Here is a 22886-nt window from a genome sequence, read left to right as displayed (position 1 = left end):
CGAAGCAAAATAGCTAAATTATCAGGCTGCAATCAGGAGAGACAGCTGAGACTACATACTAACATCATTAACACATTCCTGCCCAACAACTTGGGTCCCTGCCCTGCACATCAGAGGGCCCTGTCTCTGGCTATGTCAGTCCCCACAGGCCAAGGAGACAGTAGAAGCAAAGCAATGTGCCCTACTTTTGGGGTCTGAACACAGGACCCCAGAATTCCGGCTCCTAAGCCTTCAAACCTGCTTTCAGGGTGTTTGTGGGAAATATTCCCAAACTCCTTCCTGGGGAGCCCTGAAAACCGTTGTGCCCATTTCCAGGCTTGATTGATGACTAAGCGACAGGATGAACTACCATTTTTCTCCTGATATGTACCTGTCCCACACCAAATTATACACAAAATTTCTATAACTAATTAGTCACTATAAAAAAACAGATAAACCTGTTTTTCATACTTGCACAGCGTTCAGAAAGCACAATACATTCTCATCTGCAACGACAGCACCTTGCGCTGGGAGTGTCAGTGGACCCTGGGGTGGGGGGGGTGCCTTTCACAAACCATCAAGAACCACCCCACTCCCTACCTAATTTGCCAAGAATCACTGAGGAAAATAGACCAAAAAGTAGAAGTGTAAGTAATATCACATATATCAATAATTCCTAGAATTAGCTCATTCCAGGTTAAGAAAAATCACAGGGACCGGCGCCATGGCTCACTTGGTTAATCCTCCGCCTGCAGTGCCGGCATCCCATATGGGTGCCGGGTTCTAGTCCCAGTTGCTCCTCTTCCAGTCCAGCTCTCTGCTGTGGCCCAGGAGGGCAGTGGAGGATGGCCCAAGTGCTTGGGCCCCTGCACCTGCATGGGAGACCAGGAAGAAGCACCTGGCTCCTGGCTTCAGATCAGCATAGCGCCGGCCGTGGCAGCCATTTGGGGAGTGAACCAACAGAAGGAAGACCTTTCTCTCTGTCTCTCTCTCTCTCATTGTCTATAACTCTACCTGCCGAATATAAAAAAAAATCATAGAAGGTTAGCTTTTAGGAGATTTCAAAAGTTTTCAAACTGAAACCATCATAACCTTTCCCTACAAGGTACTTCATACATATTTCACCCTCACAATAATTCTATAAAATGGCAAATATTCTATTTTAGACCCAAGAAAATAGAAAAACAGAAATGAACTAATTTATCTTGATAAGTCATAGAATTATTTTGTCATAAAACTTAAAATCCAATTCCAAAAACTTTAAAAAGATTTACTTATGTGAAAGGCAGAATGATGCCTCCCCCCGCCCCTCCCCCCCAACACACACACACATACACCTCTCTTCCATCCACAGGTTCACTCCCGAAATGTCCCAGCCAAAGCTGGGCCAGAGGGAAAGCAGGAGTCATAAAATCCATCCATTCTCCTATGTGGGTAGCATTCACCCAGTGAGTGGTACCTCAGCCATCATCCATTGCCTTTCCAGGTGCATTAACAGGAAGCTGGATTGGAAGCAAAGTAGTGGGGCCTTGAACTGGCACTCTGGCATGAGATCCAGGTGTTCCAAGTGGCAGCTTAACTTTCTGTGCCATAACATCTGCCGTTAATTCCAAATTTGAGGTTCTTTCAATAACTATATTGATTCTTCCTAAACTAATTCAACAGAAGATGAGAGCTTATACCTAAATTATTGATTTTGCACATGGCAATGAAATTGTTAAACGTATTATTTCACCATTAGCAGAATAAAGCTTAAATAAGACCACTTAATATCTTCTTTAATAGAAAAAACACTTTGTATTTGGCACTATTCAACAAATGCTAATTAAATAGTGAGAATTCACAATCCACTGCACACAGCACTGATAAATAGTAAGATAAAATTAGTTCTACTGCTCAAACCATGGTGTGCAGACAGCAGTACCTGTACCACATTGTGCTAGAAAGGCAGACTTTCACAGCTTCTCCTTGGATATGGAATAATGCAATTTATGTCCATGTAAATTTGAAAACTGCAGCCAGTCGTCACCACATCATTCCTGGGAGTCTCTGGCCACCTCAAACTGTCTACTCCCTGGAGAACAAGCCAGGTTTCTATTTCCTTTATTATTATTAATTTATTTATTTATATTTGAAAGGCAGAGACAGAGATGGATGCATAGATATCTTTCATCCTGTGGTTCCAATGGCTACAACAGTCAGAACTGGGCTAGGCTGAAGCCAGGAGCCAGGAAATCCATAGAGGTCTTCCACATTGGGTGGCAGAACTCAAATACCTGAGCCATCATCCATTGCTTTATTAGGTGCATTAGCAGGCAGCTGATGGGAAGAGGGACTGGAACTGGCACTCTGATATGGGATGCCAGTGTTGCAGGCGGCAGTGTGACCTGTTGTGACATGATACCCAACCTAGGCTGCTACTTCATACTCTCTTTCACATGCCTTTGAGGTCACCACTTCCTCCTCCTACCCATCCACCTAGCAAACATCTGCCATTCCATAATGTGGCTTAACTTGCTACACTGTAAATTTTTTTTAAGTTATTTTCTTTTTCCTATTATCTTTATAAAATAAATTTCTATTTCACCTTCTCTAGTGCTGCTTCGCAGAGCATACAGACCCTGATGAGGATGTCTTTTCCTGCCCCTTCTCCATCCCAAACTCTGTAAACGTTATGCTACCTCCAAATTTTCTCTGAATAAAACTTACTCATTTTCTAGGTCTGAGTTTAGTAAGCAACTATCTATCCATCTCCTGTGAATGGTCTGAAAATGGAAGAAGGGTTGTTAACAATCTGTTTTTGAGAATTTAATCTCCTATACTCCCTGCAGTGCCTTTCATGGTTATGTTTTAGGAGACCACTCACGTCATTAATGGAGCAAACACTACAGCTCTCCAATTGCCTTAAAAAACTAGCTCTTTCCACAATGACACCGCATCCTCCCTACTTGAACTTATTCAATAAAATATGAGAGCTTATACCTGAATCTTTTATTGAGTACCTGGCAGTGAAGCTGCTCACTGGTTAGACATTTCCTGGGGCAGTTTTTCAGTACCTAGCACAGTGCTATGGATTTATTGCTTAATTTCCTTTTCATTTTAAAATGCACAAAAGGCTTTTTCTGACTTTTTGATCTCACATGGGGAGATGATGCTAAGCTATCTGCCCACATACGTTCTTGCGTGTCGGACCTGATGTAGACAACAATGGGATCTGGGCAGTATGGTTTTTTTTAAAAATATATTTCTAAGCTAACTCTGGGTAGAATCTCAGCTTAGTTCTTAGTGCATTCTCATCTCTGAATTCTGTTCCCTCAGGACTCTGCTTTAGTATTTTTTGGTTCTTCAGCCATACCCAAGGAACATGGGGACACAGTGGGTTAGGTTGCTGCGTGCCAAACAGCATCCCATATCAGAATGCCTGTTCAAGTCCCGGCTGCTTGGCTTCTGATCCAACATGCCCAATAATGCATGTGGGAAAGCAGAAGAAGATAAGTCAAGTGCTTGGGTTCCTGCCACCTATAAAGGAAACCAGGATGGAGTTCTGGGCACCATGCTTCAGTCTGGCCCAGCCCTGACCGTTGTGGCTACCTGGGGAGTAAACCAGTAGATGGTAGTTCTGTCTGTCTCCCTCCCTCTCTTTCAAATAAATAAATCTTTTTTCAAAAAGAATGAATGAGTTAAGTCAAAGGACTGCCTGCAAATGATTAAATTAGATCTTCTGACAAGGACTCAGTCAGATGTCTACCAAAATCCAAGTAACTTAGCACCCAGATTAATACCTATGCAGAATGTTAATCTTTCACCAATGGAGATTTACTTCACACCAGAAGCTGGCTTTTTGGTGTATATAAGCCTATCAACTTAAATATGTCAAACCAGGGGAAATCACTTTTATTACACACTGTCCATGAAGACTGTACTTCAAGGCTGTGTAAGAAAATATTGGTTTGATTCTGAAGCCAGTTCTTTGATTTTAACATAAATTATAACACATGATTACCTCCTGTTTTAATATGATTTATTCCTACCAAAAGATGGTATCCTACAGAAACAGAGGGTTTTCTCAAACCTCTTAAATCCCCATATACAAGCTATCTATAAGCGAAAAGCTCCTGGTTGAAACGTTTCCATTTTAAATAACAGAAGCCCATGTGGTTACAATCTAAGAAAACTGAAGAAGTTGCTTTCCATCAGCTCCTGTTCGTGATTCCTGGACCAGTGCCAATCTGCAAACTGTTTGGTACCCATCTGTGACAGGGTACACACGGAAAAGCAGCATCCAAAAACTTTTACAGCGATTTGACAAAGCGATTTGCTGTTGAGTTTAATAATGTTTAAATTAGGTTTACATTTTGCATGTCTTTTCCATTCCATTTCTATGCTTAGTTTTTTATGTTACAAAATTTCTATAACAAAAGTAAAAAGCAAACCTTGGTTCTTCAGACCGGATAGTTTGTGAAGCAGTGTGTCATACTATCACTGTAACAGCAATCTATCTCAAGACAAAGCCCTCAACTGTGACAGTAGCAGCGGAAGTGAGGAGGAAGAAATGATTACACATCATGCTAAACATATAAAGTGCATGACAAATGCCCCCTTGAACTGGACAGACCTTTAGGGTGCAGAGCAAGCAAGAAGTCTCAATTCCCTACACACATCTGGCTTAGGTAACTGGGAGCAGGAATGCCATTCACTGAGCTTGAGAATATAGGTTTTTACATTCTTTTTCTCTCTCCCCCTCTCTCTCCTCCCTGTCCCCCAACTCTGTCCCTCTGAGGCAAAGAAGGGTAAAGTCTGGATTCTAAAATGGGATTATAGGGACCTGCGCTGTGGCGCAGAGGGTAAAGCTGCCGCCTGCAGTGCCAGCATCCCATATGGGTGCCGGTTTGAGTCCTGGCTGCTCCACTTCTGATCCAGCTCTCTCCTATGGCCTGGGAAGGCAACACAAGATGGCCACATTCCTTGGGTCCCTGCACCCGTGTGGGAAGAACCAGAGGAATCTCGTGGCTCTTGGCTTCTGACTGGCATAGCTCGGGACATTGCAGCCATCTGGGGAGTGAACCAGCAGATGGGAGACCTCTCTCTCTCTCTGCCTCTGCCTCTCTGTAACTCTGCCTTTCAAATAAATAAATAAATAAATCTTTTAAAAAATGGGATTATAAAATGGAATATGAGGGGCTGGTGCTGTGCTGTAGTGGGTAAAGCTGCAGCCTGCAGTGCTGGCATCCTATATGGGCACCGGTTTGAGTCCCAGCTATTCTACTTCCAATCCAGCCCTCTGCTATGGCCTGGGAAAACAGAAGATGACCCAAGTGTTTGGGGCCCTGTACCTGCATGGTAGACCTGGAAGAAGCTCCTGGCTTCTGGCTCTGGATCGGTGCAGCTCTAGCCATTGTGGCCATCTGGAGAGTGAACTAGCAGATGGAAGATACCTCCTCCCCACTGCCTCTGCCTTTCAAATAAATAAATCTTAAAAAAAAAAAAAAACAGATGGGATATGATGCATCTGATATACTTGTCAGACTACCAGTTGGAAATGTTTAATAGCATTAATATAAATCATTAATGGAGTTGAGTCAATAATTAATATTAATAAATTAATAGAGTTGAATGCTGAGTTTAGATGGAAGTTTAAATCCTGGTTCTTCCAACTGACCACTCGATTTCAAACAGGTTATTTCTCTTAACCTCATTTTCCTCACTATAAATGTGGAAAACATTACTATTTTGTAGGACTGCTATATGGATTGTGTTATATGGGTTCAGGTTTCTGAATTACGTGTGTGTTCGTGATCATTAAAAGCAAGCAGATGGGTGAGACTACTGAAATGGAGCCTGGAGCCCAGGAGCACCAGCACCCAAGAGGAGGGCAGAGGAAGAGAGGCAGCACAGAGAACAGGAAGGGAAGTCCACCCAGCAGCATCCCGGAAACCAAAGGCAGGGTCTCAACTAGAAGGAAGCAGTCACCACTAATATCTCAAAAAGGTCAAGGAAAATGAGGCCTCAAGAGGCCTCTCTGCATTTAGCAACCAAGGTACCACTGGCATACAAGGGGTACTTTCAGGGCCTGATTCCAGCCGGCCAAAGACAGAGTGGAAAGTTGAAAAGGCTAAGCAAGGACTGTAGGCTGTCCTTTCAAGGAACACACTCATGTATCAAGGAAAAAAACACCAGGATCAAAATAAAGGAAAATATAGTGTAGAGAAGAATAAAATCCTTTTTGCTTGTCTATGTTTAAAATGGGAGCAACTTGGGGCCAGAGCTGTGGCACAGTGGGTTAAAGCCCTGGCATCCCATTTGGGTGCCAGTTTGAGACCCAGCAGCTCCACTTCTGATCCAGCTCTCTGTTACGGCCTGGGAAAGCAGTAGAAAATGGACCAAATGCTTGGGCCCCTGCACCTGTGTGGGAGACCAGGAAGAAGCTCCTGGCTCCTGGCTGTGGATTGGCACAGTTTCAGCCATTGCAGCCAACTGGGGAGTGAACCAGTGGATGGAAGACCTCTCTCTCTCTCTCTCTGCCTCTCCTCTCTCTATGGAACTGTGACTTTCAAATAAAAATAACTTTTAAAAAATGGGAGCAACTTAAGCATGTAATTCTGTGGAAAGGAAAAGTAAAGACAAAGTGTGAAAGTGGAGGAGCAGAAGAGGGGAAATGCTGGAGCAAAAGCCCAGGGGCAGAGTGAGGGATTGCAGGATTGCCAACAGAGGGATGAGCCTGCAAGGGAGCTGGGCACGCGCTTCCTCCTGGAGGACACTGGGTGAGACAGACGGTGTCCTTGTCTGAGAGACAGCAGCACACAGCCTTCACATTATCTATGACAGTGGAAGCCAAGCATCTGCCCAGAGCCACAAACAATGGCGGGAGAGGCAGAGGTGGCCGAGGAGAATAGCAATATGAAGAAAGAATGTTAATGCCCTGGGAGAGGACCTGGGAGTGGTGATCCAGGGACAGAGTATGGCTGAGAAGGTCAGCAAGTCCAGTGGGTTTGTTAGACACCGATCTCCGTAACCATCTTCAGCAGCACCTGCAGGGTCTAACAGAGAAGCAAGTGTGTTCCGTATATTTTTTCACAGCTAAAAAGTTAATGAAAGCATTCAAGAGGATGCATGTAGGGTTAAACGCATAGAGAGGAAGTGTTGAGAAACAAGGTACAGTGTACAGAGGGGATGACTTAGAAGTCAGGACGGAAGGTAAAGCCATGACAGACATGGCAAGAATGTGAATGAAAAGGAGCAAACATCCACAGCCTTTAATCCCTTAAAACCACCACCACATTTTCTGAGAAAAGGAAGTGGAATGGGATGTATTTTCAAATCAAGAAACCAAAACAGGAGCCAGCATTACGGCATAGCAGGTTAAGCCACTGCCTGTGACACTGGCATCCCATGTGGATGTAGGTTTGTGAACTGCTCCACTTGCGATTCAGTTCCTTGCTAATGGCCTGGGAAAGCAATGGGAGGTGGCCCAAATGCTTGGGCCCTTGCCACCCACATGGGAGCCTGGCTTCAGCCTGGCTCAGTCCTAACTGCTGCAGCCATCTGGAGAGTCAACCAGCAGACAGAGGGTCATTCTCTCTGGCTGTCTCTCTAACTCTTTCAAATTATCAATCTAAAAAAAAAAAAAAAAAAAAAAAAAAAAAAGAAGAAGACAAAGTCAGAACAACTTAGGACTAACCTAAAGAAGTCTTCTTGGGCAGACACAAGGCTTGCTATATTCAAATGGGACTCCAAGAAGAAAGAATTCTTCTTCTGAGGTCCCTCCAACATATTTACTTAAAACTAAAGCTCCAAGTATGAAACAACGTTTATTTCTTACAGATCATTTCCAGTTGGAAAAGTCATTAATTATCTTACATCAAGAAGAAATTTTATTTTCAAGAAGTTTAGACTGGGGCCAGTGTTGGGGCACAGCAGGTTAAGCTGCAGCTAGCATCTTGTATCAGAGTACTGATTTGAGTTCCACCTGTTCCACCTCTGATCCACTCCCTGCTCATGTGTCCGGGGAAAGCAGCAGATGATGGCCCAAGTGCTTAGGTCCTGCCACCACATAGGAGACCTGGATGGAGTTCTGGCTTCTGGCCTCAGCCTGGCCCAACCTCAGCCCTTATGACCGCTTGGAGAGAGAACCAGTGGATGGAGTATCTGTCATTCTGTCTATCCTTCTCTTTTCCTGTCATTCTGCCTTTAAAATAAATAATTTTTTTTTAGAAAAAAAAAGTTTAGGTTTAACAAGAAAAGAAAAAGGTCAGAACTTAGAACAAAGGAATTTACTTTTTCTGTATGGGTCTAATCAGACAAAACCTTAACCAGTCTCACAAACCAACACTTCAAGAAAAGCTCTCCTATTAATCAGCTCTCCTATTAAACAGTGGCCCTGTTCAGTTACAAGTTTAGATATATCATCACCCAACTAGAACTTGAAGGGCAGTCATTAACAAAGAACAAGTCTGAAGATGTACAAGGCTCTAAGTAGCCCCTTCCCTGGAACACTCTGGTGCTCACCCCTCACTGTCCAGGCAGTGCCATCACTCACACACTCTCTTTCTCTCACACACACACACACACACACACACAGCCAGTCCTACAAGCATTTCTACTCAACTCCTACCAAACAGGGCTTTGTAAAAAACCACCTCAAATTTTCCAGCTGAGATGTTCATGGCTGTGACCCTTAATGCAAGGTCCAAATAATGTCCTTTTGCCCACTGCCCTCCCATCGCAGTCTGTCTCCTTCATAATGAAGAAAGATGTCATGGATGACTGGAGGTGGGAGGCAGGAAGAATACAGAGAAATCAGTTAGTCCATGAGTACCTTAAACTCATATCACTTTGTTTAGTTCTAACTACGAGATATTAAGGTTGACGCTTCCCTTTTCAGCTACTAAGTCTGCTTCAAATTGCCACAGGAGACTTCTACTTCCAACGTGTCAAGAGTATTGGTTCCAGAATATTCCTCCTCTCATAAACAACTACTAAACTGGAAAAAACGATGCAACTGTTTTCATACACTAAATAACAGAGCAAGATTTGACCTCTGAGAAAGGAAAAGAGTTGGTCCGCAACCTCTCTGGTTCTGGGGCTTGGGACAGTTTCCAATCATGGTACTGCAAGCTGGAGTCCCAGTCTATAGCCAGGCTGGCAGATGGAGATCAGAACACCAGGGAGGGCTGGCGCCGCGGCTCAATAGGCTAATCCTCCACCTAGCGGCGCTGGCACTCTGGGCATCAACTTGAAACACCAAACAGGCCCAGGTCTGGCAGTGAAAGCCATATCCTACAGTAAGACCCACTGAACATCCATGTAAGAACGCTCAACACCAAGCCCTAATAAAACCCTCAAGGGAAGACGAATTGGAGGATGAGTCATGCTAAGTTATAGGGCCTGAGAATCACGCTGAACTTTCCACAGATCTGGCCTAACAAACTACAAAACCAAGCCTAGGGGGTGAACATTTAGCTTGGCAGGTAAAACATCAGTTAACTTGCCAACATCCCACATCAGAATATCTGGGTTATTCAATACTTGGCTTGACTCCTGTCAGCGGCTTCCTGTTAATGCAGACCCTGGGAGACAGCAGTGATGCTCAAATGGTTGGGTTCCTACCACCCACAGGGGAGACCTGGAGTGTGTTCCCAGCTTCCAGTTTTGGGCAAGCCCAGCCTGGCTATGGCAGGCATTTGGATAGTGAACCAATAAATGGGGAGGTCTCTGTCTCCAAAAAATCCAGCATCTCAGCAAGGTGCCAACACTGTCCAACATATAAAAAGATTCCTAGACAATCAATGAAACAAGAAAAAATGCAACCCATGAGAAACATAAAGTGATTACAAATTGACTTCAAGGTCACCCAGACTTGCATTCAGCAAAACTTTTGGAACAGCTAAAAGTGTCAAAGAGTAAAGGAAAATTTTAGAAACAAAGAAGGAGACTATGAAAAAGAACCAAAAGGGAAGAAAAAATGGAAATTTTAAAACTGAAAGTTTCAACTAAAATGAAAAATTCACTGAGCAGACCTAATAGCAAATTAGAGACCAAAGGAGAAGAGTCCATGAACTTTGACAGATTATTAGAAATTAGAAAACAACTATCAACTTAAGCTTTTCAAATCCAGTAAAAATATCCTCAGAACTAAGGGTAAAATAAAGACATTTTTAGATAGAAGAAAGCTGATGAAATTCATCTCTACTATGCATTTTAAAAAATTTTAAAGGTGGTTCTTCAGGATGAAGGGAAATGATACCAAATGGAAATTCACATCTTCAGGAAGGAAGGGCTACCAGAAATTGTATGTAAGTATTAAAAATAAAAGAGCATGTTGTTTATTCTTCATATAATTTCCTTAAAAGACTATCTTTTAAAACCACAAGCTTAAAGCCAAACATGGCATGGTGAGCACTTTATACATAGAAATAAAAGGTATACCAAGAACACAAAGAAGAGAGAAGTTGAGTAAGAGGATTTGAATCATATTTGTGTACTGAGAAATGGGACGTATCAGATAAGAAGTACAGGGTACAAAGCAGGAAGAGCAAAGGTCAGGTTTAAAATGTGAAGTGGTAAAATACTGACTGTACATAAACTTCAGTAAATTAAGGATGCATATTATTAGCCCTCAAATAAATAATGAAAAAGCAATTTTAAGAGATATATACTTATGAATCCATTAGAGAAAATAAAAAGAAATACTAAAAAATACTCAATTGACCCAAAAAGAGGTATTAAAGGAGAAACAAAAACAAAGTGGGCAAATGAAGAATGGCAAAATGGTAGACTTGAACTCAACCATTTAAATAATTACATTAATTGTAAATAGGTTATATATTCCAACTTAGTGAAAGATTATCACCAGAAAAAAAAGTTAGAATCAACTATATACTGTTTTAAATTTAAAGACCCAAAACAGGTTAACGAAGCAGAAGGAAATTTTATAAGGATAAAAGGAGAAATTCAACTGCATAAGACATCAAAACAGAAAATGGCAAAACTCAAGAGCAAAAACATGTGCAAACACAGGTGGAGGTTTTCTTGCCTTTCTCTTCAAAACTGATAGAACAAGTAAATAACATAGAAGTGAGGTTACGGAAGAGCTGAACAATACTATCACCTGATATGACCTGCCTAACTGGCACTGAGAAAACATTAAAGCAAACAATTACAGGCTATATGTGGAACATTCACCAAGCTGGAATAAAATATAATCAGTCTCAATAAGCTTCAAAGGACTGAAATAGTCTTTTTAGAGACTTTGGTCTTGGACCACAATGGAAACAACTAAAAAATCATTAGTAAACAGATAGACCACCTTAGATATTTGGAACACCAAAAACTTCCTAACAATTCATGGGTCGGGGCTGGCACTGTGGCACAGTAGGTTAATTAACTGTCACTTATGATGCCAGTTATCTCCTATTGGAGTGTTGGTTCAAGTTCCAGCTGCTCCATTTCCAATACAGGTCCCTGTGAATGCCCCTGGGAAGGCAGCAGTTGTGGCCCAAGTTCCTGAGCTCCTGCCACCCATGTGGGAGATCAGCATGGAGTTCCTGGTTCCTGGCTTCGGCCTAGACTAGTCCTGGCTGCTGCAGCCTTTTGGGAACTAAACCAGCAGACGGACGACCTCTACCTCTTTCAAATAAATAATTAAATCTTTAAAAAGAAAATTCATACATCAAAGAAGGACACCATAAGAAATCTGGAAAGCATTTTAAATTAATAACAATTTAAAAATATCAAAATCTGAGAGATATGTATTGCTTTAAAGCACTTATGTTAGAAAAAGGCTTAGTATCAATGATTTAAGTTTATATCCCAAGAAGCTAAAAAAGAATAGCAAACTAAGCCTAAGCCAGTAGAAGAAATACTAAAGAACAGAGCAGTGATTAGCAAACTAGAAAACAGATCTATAACAGAAAATTAAGGCAGGAAAAACCACTGCTAGAGGGCAGGAACACAGTGGTTTTGGCTTTAAAACACATGCTTCTGGAAACAGACCTAAAACTCCACACATATTAAGGCCTGCTGGATCTCCAAGATCAGTTTTTCGTATCTCCTCAAAAGTCTAGCTAATGCCAGGGACAAATGTAAACTAGGTCACAGGCTAGAGACAGAGCCTATTTAACAAACCCGGCATCCACACTTGTCCCTCTTTCAAGAATACATGGCAAATACAGTCATTTAGCCACTGGCCCAAATCAGGAAAATACAGATGATCTCCCCCTCCTCTCCAGGAAAAAAGTTGGGACATTTTCTCTGTAAACTCATGTATTATAATGAAGCTATTTAAAGGAAACTTCATGATCTCATCAAAAGTCAAAAAGCATTCTTAACTAAAAAACTACTTAACCATCTCTGTATTTGGACTTTTTTTTTTTCTTAAAAAAGGGAACCTCTTTGTAAGTGTCCATTCAAAATTTCAACTGCATACTTCTGAGTAGATAGGTACCTAATTTGAAATTCTTTATTTAAGGTAATCACAACTCTTGGTTCATCCTGCAACAAACAGTTCAGGTTACAGCTGCATGAAATTAATCTCCATGGTTAGTGCCTTTGTTCTGAATCTCCAACACAAGGCCTATATATAAACTAAGTTAGTCCTCAGCTCTCAGCCCTGCTTCCATTAATCCCGGAGCACACGTAGCCAAGCCCGGTGCCTGCTCTGCCTCTGCCCAGTGTGTGAAGTGTGCACGTGTTAGACATCTTGGTTTCCCTCAAACAGGCACGGCTCTACAGCCACTTCACTCTGCACCCTTTTCCTTTTAAATTTAAATTTTCCTTTTAAATTTAATCTTCACTCTCCTCATCACACAGGCTTCATTTTTTTCTCCCTCTTTCTTATCCCAGCCCAATGTAATTTTTTTAAACCCCTAAATTTTTTTTTCACCTTTTAAAAAGACTAAGACTGGAATAAATGTCTTAGTCTGACCAATTTTACTCCTAAAACAGTGCCCCATAAAATTAAGGTATATAACTATTCTCTTGGGATAAAAAAGGTTAGAAGGACTGAAATAAGCATTTAAATGGGCCCAGAAAAAAACTACACAGAATTTCCACAGATAGCACTTCTCATATATTCACTTTCCCCAGGGTGACTCCTTGGACCATCAAAGAAAATTAACTTTATTTACAGTAAACTTCACATTACCTAGACATCTAAAGTCATTCTGCCAATCTGCGAAGTTATCCAGCACAGGCTTGCTTCTTGGTAGCCACTGAACAGAGTTTTGTTTATAATTAGACTGTGCAGTGTTAATTACACTGATGGCCTTGCCAATGTTCTACAGAGGTTATAGTGAGAGATCAAAAGTCATTCCAGACTCATGAGTCACCTCACTCTCTCAACTCTACATACCACCTGCAGCCTCTCAGACCTAGAAAATGGAAACTGAGTACACTACCTGCCTGTCCTGCTTTTCACATTCAGAATGAAATACTGAGTCCCAAAATCTGCTCCAACTTTTATAGAATAATGGGCACATTTTAATCCTGGTAACTTTTTTATTTATAAAATAGAGGATGACAGAGAGGTTTAGGAAAACCTCAGAGTCCGGTTGCCCTATGGAAAAAGGAATTGCTATAGAGGTAGATGGCAATTATAAATTTTGCTTCACATTGGAAATTCCTCTAGAGAGGGGCTCTTAGGTCATCTTCGAATTCACGGTGCCTAGCAGAGAAGTCTGCAATAAATGTTGAAATGAATGTTAGCAATACCCAATGTGTATTAAGTAATGACAATTACCTCCATGTCCATGCAAATTCACTGAAGCACGGAACAAGACAGAATGCATTCCCCAGCTATGAAGTTAACAAGGACCCTCAAACACCTGCTGTGGGCTGGGCCTTAAATCAGCAAGGCTTCCTAGTACTTCAGTGATTCTGGGCTCTAACTCACTGCATTTCAATTCTTCCAGACACTGGGTCTTACTACATTTCCCGTTTATTCAAAGCTGGTGCATATTTTAAATCAATCATGATTTAGGAAGCAAAAAATTGTAGTGAAAGGAAAACTGGGGACTTCAGTCTTGTTTCCACCACTTGGAGGATACTGGAAACCTCAGCTTTCTCAGTGGTAAAATGGGAATAAGAAGTGCTCTCTCTCCTTACAGGAGTCAAAAGGCAAGAGCATTTGAATAATTTGCAAACTATGAAGAGCTATATTAATAAAGAGCTCCTTGCTATTATATTAAATAGTAAGGATAGGAGCTTCAAAATAATAAGCAAATAAGTAGATCTCTTACTTTTAAGTATATTAACTGTTTCTCTTAAGATGTATTAGCATAATTTCTCCTCTCCCACATTTTACTATGAAAAACTATGTTTTTTTTAAATAATTATTTATTTATTTAATAGGCAGTTAGAGAGGCAGAGGCAGAGGTAGAAAGAAGCCTTCCATCCACTGGTTCACTCCCCAAATGGCTGCAACAGCTGGAGCTGGGCTGATCCGAAGCCAGGAGCCAGGAGCTCCTTCCAGATCTCCCACATGGGTGCAGGGGCCCAAAGACTTGGGCCATCTTCTACTGCTTTCCCAGGCCACAGCAGAGAGTTGGATCAAAAGTGTAGCAGCTGGGACTAGAACTAGTGCCCATATGGGATGCTGGCACTGCAGGTGTCAGTTTTACCTACTATGCTACAGCGCCAGCCCCCCAAAAATGATGTTTAATCATCATTTGTAGCACATAAGTGGACAAATTCATAAAGTATGTCCCAAACCCTCTATTTGGCTTGGGTCCCAAAAATACCAAATAATCAAGAGAAGCAACAGTGCTGAACAGTTGAGGTCTTTTAGGACCAGATATAGCAGTGCTTGTATAGGACCCTGGCTGCCTTGGAAACTGAGATATTATCTGTTTCATAGAGATTTTAGTGCACAGATTTTACATTTTAAATTGTCTGAGTGCTTAAAGATGCTACAATGGCTCCCCAAAACATCTCTTGGGATTAAGTGCATCTAAAGGCCACACTCGTTTGCCCCGAGTGCATCTGTGCTCAGATATCCGATGGCAGCTACAATTTGTAAGAAGGCAATTTAAATTTATATAATGCTTACTTTTCTGGCTGAAATAATCTAAAGTGAAGCATTACATAGACATTGATTTACTTTACTGAACCAAAGCACTCAGTCAATAAATTGTCCACCATCTTCAAATTTTCCACTTTGTTTTACTTATTGAGTCTAATCACAGCTGCTACTTTCTGTGCAGTTCTGTAGTCCTGAGCAAAACCCTACATTTCAGTGCTAGAAAGAAGCAATGATAAACTGCTTGCTGTTTGAATTTTGCAGTTTTGAAGCACACTGTTTTAAAGACCAGGAGCCTTTGATGAAAAGGAGAAATTCTACTAGAGAAGGCCAATGATCAACAAGGGTAGAACATAGAAATGAGAATTACAGCACACGTGCTGTGAAATCTGTCAAAGATACAGGGTTGACTAAGTACCTTTAGTGTAATGCAAACTATAAGTGTAAAACAAGAGTTAAAAAAAAATGAGAGAAGTCATTTCCTTCATTAAAGGAAGGAAATTTTCTACCTCAGCAAACAAGGCAGAAGTTCTCCAACCTATAACCACTTAAACCTCCAAATTATCTAATGTTCTCCATCTCCCTGCAAGGCATCTCCTGGCACCTAGTGACTACAGAATGTCTACAGTTCAGAGGCAGCTACTCTCTAGAACAGGGTGGGGCATGTCCGGCTCACAGGCGTTTTAAGGTCAGTGAAATCATTTGGTCTGGCCCTGCCAAGGCAACTGCAGGCAGGACTCGAAATTCAATAAATCTATAGCAGGATAATTTTTAAGTTGATAATTTTGCATGGTCCACGAATAATGTTATAAATATCCAAATGGCCCCCGGCAGAAAAATAGGTCCCCAACCCTGCTGTAGAAGGTCCAGGCACTCATGTCCTCACCAGAAGAGCTGTATTCTTCTCAATTAACTGTTCTCAGTCTGTTACAATTATATCTGTGGTTCCATAACAAACATTACATTACATAGACATTAAAAAAGAAATGGTTTTATATGAAAACTGACTTATGTATCAGAAAAGACTGTACAAAGATGAATCCCCAAATTAACACTGCTGTCAAATAGGGTATGAGCAAGAGAGACATAAGAAATAGCAGGGCAGAGGAAAGAAGGTAGAATTCCAGGATTTTTGCACCTAGTTTTTGAAGAATCTAAGTTCTTAAAACTGGGGGTGTAGGGCGGGGACAGAAATTACAGATGCATCATGGGTAGCAAGCACACACAAGAGGGCTTCAAAGAGTTCATGGAAAATGTGTATTATGAAAAAACAATGTACAACTCCATTTTCCACAAGCTTTCTGAAATGCCCTCATTTATGCAAAAAGAAAGATGAAGAACTCTAACAGTGGACTCATGCAAAATAAAAGTTTGGTTAACAAGACAATATTAGTAACTAAGTTTGCACATTTGATTTGTAAATGAAATGCTACAGGAATATATTTTTCTTTTTATTTCTATTTTAGTTGTTTTTATTAAGTGCCCTTTAACACGATGTCAAATACAATGAACCCAGCTCTGCAGAGGTATATTCACTGATGAGTTTAAACAAGGTTTCTTAAAGTCCTGCCTTATTCTTTGACCAAATAACTCCATGCAAGGAACTTAACATAATAGCAACTTCACAGAGATATAGCTGTATGTATTAGAATGTTTACAGCAGTATTATTTACATAGCAAAAAAGGAGAAACAATCTAAACGTTTAACAAGGGATACAGTCATACCCAATAAAATAGTATGCAGGCATAAAAATTATTTATATCTATTTTAAATATGGGGGCATAAGCAGGTTATAGAATGTTAAATAAACATTCATAAAGTTAGATACAATGTAAATAACATGTTGACAGTGCTTATTTCTGAAAAGTTGAATTATGGGCATGTCTGGTATTTTTATTATCTATGTTTTCTTTTTATATATATACATATATATAAAAGGAATAAACCTCTCAAACATGCACAAATCATGTTTTACTCTGTCAAGATCTAAAGGTAATAAATTAATGAAACACTCTTTACACCACTGAGGTGTTTTAGAATGGATTTGGGCAGTGGGATGAGGCAATCGGGACACGAGGATACAATCTGCTGTTGTTGTGACTTCCCCGGCCCCCGCTGTTGCTCTGTTGGGACCGGGGAACCTTGCCCGGGAGCGGAACCCCAATAAAAGCCTGTGAATTAATTGATTCGTCTGCCTGGGAAGATTTGTTATGCGCTGGGACACCTTACAGATGGTGCCGAAACCGGGGAGCTGAGGTTGCAAGCCTCCCCTTTCTGGGTTTGAGGCCCTCTCGTTCCTTGAACCTGTCTGGTGCCCCAGGCTGACTACGGACCATGCTCGACCAACTGTAACTCCTCCCTTGCTCTCCCTCCCTCCTCTGGGTTGGCCCAGTCTCTGCGATCTCCGGCTAGCTCTCTGTCCAGATAGAGACCTCCAAATCGTGCGCACGTGGGCTCTGTTCTCCGCTATTTAGCCTCCCAGCGGCTGTGGAGACGTCCCGCCGCTGGCTTGGCCCCGTAGAGGACTGACGTCTAATCCGTCTACTGAAGTCCAGGACAGGGGACACCTTGACCGAATTTCAGTAGATCCGGGCTACCGGAGAGACCATGGGATCTGGCCAATCCTGAGGGTGGGACTCAAAATGCCCCCGGCCTGCCTGCTAAAGAACTTGAAGAAACTGGGACTGGCCCAGGACCTATGGCGTAAACTCCTAATCTTCTACTCCACCCAGGCATGGCCTAATTACCTTGAGAATTTCTGCCGCAGGGAGAGAAAATGTCAGAGGTCCCATATATCCAGGCTTTCTACCCCCTTCTCCTCTGCTTTCCTCTGCCTGCTCCATGGCCCAGGTCTTGCTGGTCAAGATCGGACCCCCACCTCCTAAGGACGCCTCTTCTGTGTTACTGCCAAACTCTCCACCCTCCACCTTGTTGGACCCTCCTGAGTTCCTGGGGATCCCACAGCTAGCCAGGAACCTCCTGCCCCCATATGCGCATTCTTCCACCCTGCCCCACCCCATGTCCTGCCTCTCCCGCCATTGCTGGAAGCCAGGTAGCCACATGACACAACCACTGGTGTCAAGCTCCCCCCCCCCCCATCCTAATGGAATTCGAAGCTCCTGCTTCCCTGGCCGCCCTCCGGAAAAGTTTTAAAAGGACCTGTTCCTGACACGTGGCTCTCTAGCCTCCTCCTCTGGTTTCCTTTCTTTGAATCTAAGATCACTACCTTTGAAAATATCGCTTTGTAACTTGCTGAATTTATTTTGCAATTTATTTTAACAGGTTTCCAGGTAATCAGTACTCAATGAAACAGCAATGGGTAATTAGTACTTGTTTTAGATGAATGCAATTTTAATTTTAATTGAATTCAAGTAGAGATACATCAGCATCTTAAGTCATTTAGGTGTAACTGCTAATTTATTGTAAACTCTTGTATACTCAGCATGTTAAATTTGTGTTAAAAATGTTATAGAAATGTGCATTTGGTAAGGAAGGTTAAAAGGAAAGAGTTATTTTGAATAAAGAAAGGACAAAGTTTGTAAGATCGACTTCATCCTGATGGCTAGTTGACTCTAGACTAGAATGGAAATGATGGAATGTTTCAAGTAAGTTGAAGAGGGTGTGTGGAAGTCACAGAAGGTTACGAAAGAAATCTTGGATCTTAATGAGAAAGCCACAGAGACCTAAAAAGTTAAATGTTCTGTAAAATCCTACAGGTGCTTTCAAAAATGCTATGTGAAGTAAGCAAGTGCCTCTTGTTGAGTTTATAATAAGTTTATAATTTTAAACGTGGCAACTTAAAGTCTCTTGTCATCGACAGTTTTATATATCAGATTTGCTACTCATAAAACTAAAGCATTGTTGGTTTTGTGCTTAGCTGTCCTCCTATAGGTTCTGATGGACTTTTTCCAGCCACTTCTATTGTATTCAGTACTTTGGGATGGTGCTGCAAACAGATGAAGCCAATAATGTATTATAGGTTCCAACTGAGAGAAAGTATGGTTAACTGAGGTTACTGAGAGCAGAAAGTAATTCGAATCAATTGGTAAATTAAAAAACAGTTAAAGTTTAATTGAAACTGCTATATTTGTTATCTAATGATTTAAGCTGCTTTCTAAATTTTCATTTGCTATTACCATTGTCAGTAAGTGATCTGGGACTTGAGCAACCCCTTGACTTGCATCCTCTGGTCTGCTTTAACAAAAACCAGGAGGAAAAGAAAGCTAGGCATCAGAAGCAATGGGTGGCAGGCCTATTAAAGGCTGCTCTGTACAGTGATCTGCCTTCAAGGAGACCCAATCCACTGCAGTGGCTTTCAATGTGGCAAGCCTGGGCTTCAGCAGAAGTAAGCTTATGATGAGCCCTGGCAGCTCTGCCAGCCAAGAGTTGGATCACTGGAAATGGACCTGCCCTGGAGTCGAAGGACTTCAGGTCAGAACCCACAGATCTTATTGACTCTAAGATGAAAAGCCCTTCACTCAGCCTAGCTTCCAAAGTGACCACCGCAGCTGAGGGGACGGCCAAGTAGGGTCAGCAACATTACAGGCAGAACTGTAAATTTCCTGCTAGAGATGCCACCTGCCTTTACCTGGCCAGCTCTCCTCCTAGACCAGCTAGGTAATGGAAGTCAACAGGGTGCCTTCCCCAAGAAGGTTCACACCTCCCTTAGGATGTACTCTATGTGAAGAGATAGATAAGTCTGGGCCTCTTAACTTACAAGGCCTAAAGCCCACCAGATTATTATCAAGCCCCTTCTGTCAGGTTCTATTTGTCTCTCAATCAGAGAACTTAGCTGTGGCTGAGACAGCACCTTTCTTGGGTTCTCTAATAATGACTCTGTCCTTTGTTCTAGACCCTGTCTAGCCCACTTGGGTCTCATTCCTTTGTAATAATAGCCTCTACTCTAACATCAATGGCTCTGCTCCCAACCTGTGTGTACTGATGGTCCTCTCCTCCACTTAATGTTGTATGATTATTCAGAATTTCTCTACAAACCCCTCTACCTGCAAAAGTTGAGTGGCCTTTCTCCTGGTCTCAGCTGGGATCAGATTTAAACCACATCCATCAAACAATCCTCGCAAGGGTCCAGAGACCCCCCTCATTTCCTCTCCTCTATGAAATCCTTTCATTACCTGGTTAATGCCACTCTTAGGATCATTGGTTGCTATTCTCACCCTGACTTGTATACTACAGTGTCTGTTTAAGTGTTTAGAGCAGGTGATAATGGAATGAACCAAGGCCTTCAGCAATCAGGCAGTCAACCAGATGCCTCTCCATCCATACATGCCTGTTCCTGCGGAGCCCCAAGATACCCTCAGCGGGCCCCTGTAGACGACGTCCCCAGTCAGCAGGAAGTAGCCAGTGAGACTCATCGTCGCCCCCTTTCCTATCATCAAAAAGTCGGGATGATAGCTTTGGGATCTGCATGGAAGGAAGGCCTACACTTCTGGGAATGGAGAGGCCTACTTCCGGGGAAGAAAAGTCCTTGTCAAGGTCCCTCCGGGTGCCTAAAGGTCAACCAATGAGGATCAGACCCGCCTCAACCTTTAACTCCCATGCCCTGAATCTATAAAAGGAGCTCTCCCAATCTCTGATGTGCGACTTCCCCGGCCCCCGCTCTGTTGCTTTGTTGGGACCCGGGAACCTCGCCCGGGAGCGGAACCCCAAAAAAAGCCTGTGAATTAAAACAAAAACAAAAACAAAAACAAAAACCAATCTGCTGTTGCTATTCCCTGAGACTTCCATTAAGAGGTGGAGTCTCCTTCTCCACTCCTCCAGTCTTCACTGCATGTAACTTGCAGTGGAATAACAAGGTGGGCTTTCTAGTCACAGGCTTTAAGAGGGCTTGTGGCTTTCACTCTTTCTCTAACTGCTCCAGGAAAAGAAATGAGCTAGCCTTCCTGTGGATGAGGACCCACATGGAAAGACAAGCCCAGTCCACAGCCAGCACTGAATGCCAGGCCCAACAGGGACCCTAACTTCTGTTTCAAGAGACACAGAGAGACAGCATTCCCGTTCACTGGTTCACTTCCCAAATGCAGGCAACTAACTGCTGGAGCTAAAGTCAGTTAGGTCTCTCATACAGATTCATGAATCCAATCATCCGAACCATAACCGCTGCCTCCCATGGTCTGCATTACCAGGAAGCTGGAGTCAGGAGCCAGAGTCACGAATCAAATCTACACATTCTTGTGGGTCACAGGCATCTTAACACCCCATCCCAAGTGAAGCTTTTACTACCTTAGACAATCCAGCTCCAAATCAAGCTGCCAGGTGATGGCCCTAGGAGTGATTTCAGGCAAGAACAGTGGAAGGCCACTCAGCTAAGTCCAGCCCAACGGCTGACCTACAGAACCATGAGCAGATAAAATAGCTTTTGTTCTAAGCCATTTATGTTTTGTGATGTGTTGTGCAACAATAGTTAATTGATTCATCACTCACATGGTATTACTATTAATTTCTTGGTGAACTATTATTTTTAAATATTTTTTATTCATTTATTCAAAAGGTGAAATGAGTGAGTGAGTGAGAGAAGGATCTTTGATCTGCCAGTACACTCTCCAAATGCTCACCAACATGCAAGGTTTGTCCAGGCTGAAGCCAGGAGCCAGGAACTCCATCCAGGTCAGCCACATAGAAGGCAGGGGCCCAACGTCTTGGGCCATCATGTGCTGCCTTTCCTAGGTGCATTTGCAGGAAGCTGGATCAGAAACAGAGCAGCTAGGACTTGAACTGGCACTTCAATATATGATGGTGGCAGCCCAATCAGCGGCCCAACCCACTGTGTCACAACACTCAGCTCTTGGTGAACTATTCTTATAATTTATCCCTTAAAACAAAAGTGAAATTATACTGTACATATTGTGTCTATGATTCTGTGGTATTTTAAATGGGAACACATGCAGGGCCTTCATGGTTACTTTAGATTTCAACAGAGAAACATAAGGAGAAAACAGAACACTTGGTATTCAGAACATTTTGCATTCTTTATACAAAACCTCCTGTGGGCAGCTATAGACTTTTTCTCCTAAACCCTAAGCCTGATGTACATCACTTTGTAGTTTCTTAATCCCTCATCAATGGATATGAGGAAGCTCTGCCTGGATCCTAGCACAGGACCAGGTCAGACACTAGAAAGTAAACCAAGTTCATTATCACCACCACCACCTAAACTCACTGCCAATAATGATGATGAAAAGCAGCATTCACTGAGGTTTCACAACCGGCCAGCTGGGCTGGGCAATAGGTGAGAATGTTAAGAACTCCCTGGAACTAGAATGCTCTGCCACTTCATGTAACTGTGGAGGGTTGCCTCAGGACACTAGAAGTCACAAAGCTAAGGGTGGTGCAGGCTCCCCAGCTCATGTTGGGTCACAGGAAACACCGTAACTAAGAAGAAATGGCAGTTGTAAGTATGCCTCTTTGGAGTGCAGTCCTTGTAGCAGACATCCCCTGGCTGCCCTACCTGCTGTTCCCTTGCAGCGTGTTCAACAAATCTAACTCTGTTCAGTCTGACTGCCGTGGTACATTTTTTGTTGTTTAAAGATTTATTTGAAAGCCAGAGTTGTTAGGGAGAGGGAGAGTCAGAGAGAGACAGAGATCTTCCATTCTTGAGTTCACTCTCCAAATGGCCACAACGGCTAGGGCTGGAAGAAGCCAGGAGCTTCTTCCAAGTCTCTCATGTGGGTGCAGGGACTCAAGCGCTTGCGTCATCTTTAGCTGCCTTCCCAGGCACATTAACAGAGAGCTTGATGGAAGTGGAGCAGCCAGGAGTCAAGCTGGTGCTCATAGGGGACACCTGCATCGCAGGTGGCAGCTTTACCTACTATGTCACAACACTGGCCCCCTGGAGAATTCATTCACCACCTGTGATGCCACTATCCTCAATGTGTT

General features: G+C 42.5%; 1 protein-coding gene across 1 annotated transcript in view; it reads right to left on the bottom strand.

Annotated features, from left to right (window-relative positions):
• The window catches only part of LNPEP (leucyl and cystinyl aminopeptidase), a 101999-nt gene that overhangs the window by 54293 nt on the left and 24820 nt on the right, over positions 1 to 22886 (bottom strand). The window lies entirely within an intron of this gene.

Source organism: Oryctolagus cuniculus, chromosome 14 (genome assembly GCF_964237555.1).
Source record: "Oryctolagus cuniculus chromosome 14, mOryCun1.1, whole genome shotgun sequence".
NCBI classification, from domain to species: domain Eukaryota; kingdom Metazoa; phylum Chordata; class Mammalia; order Lagomorpha; family Leporidae; genus Oryctolagus; species Oryctolagus cuniculus.
This window is presented reverse-complemented; position numbering and strand designations above follow the sequence as displayed.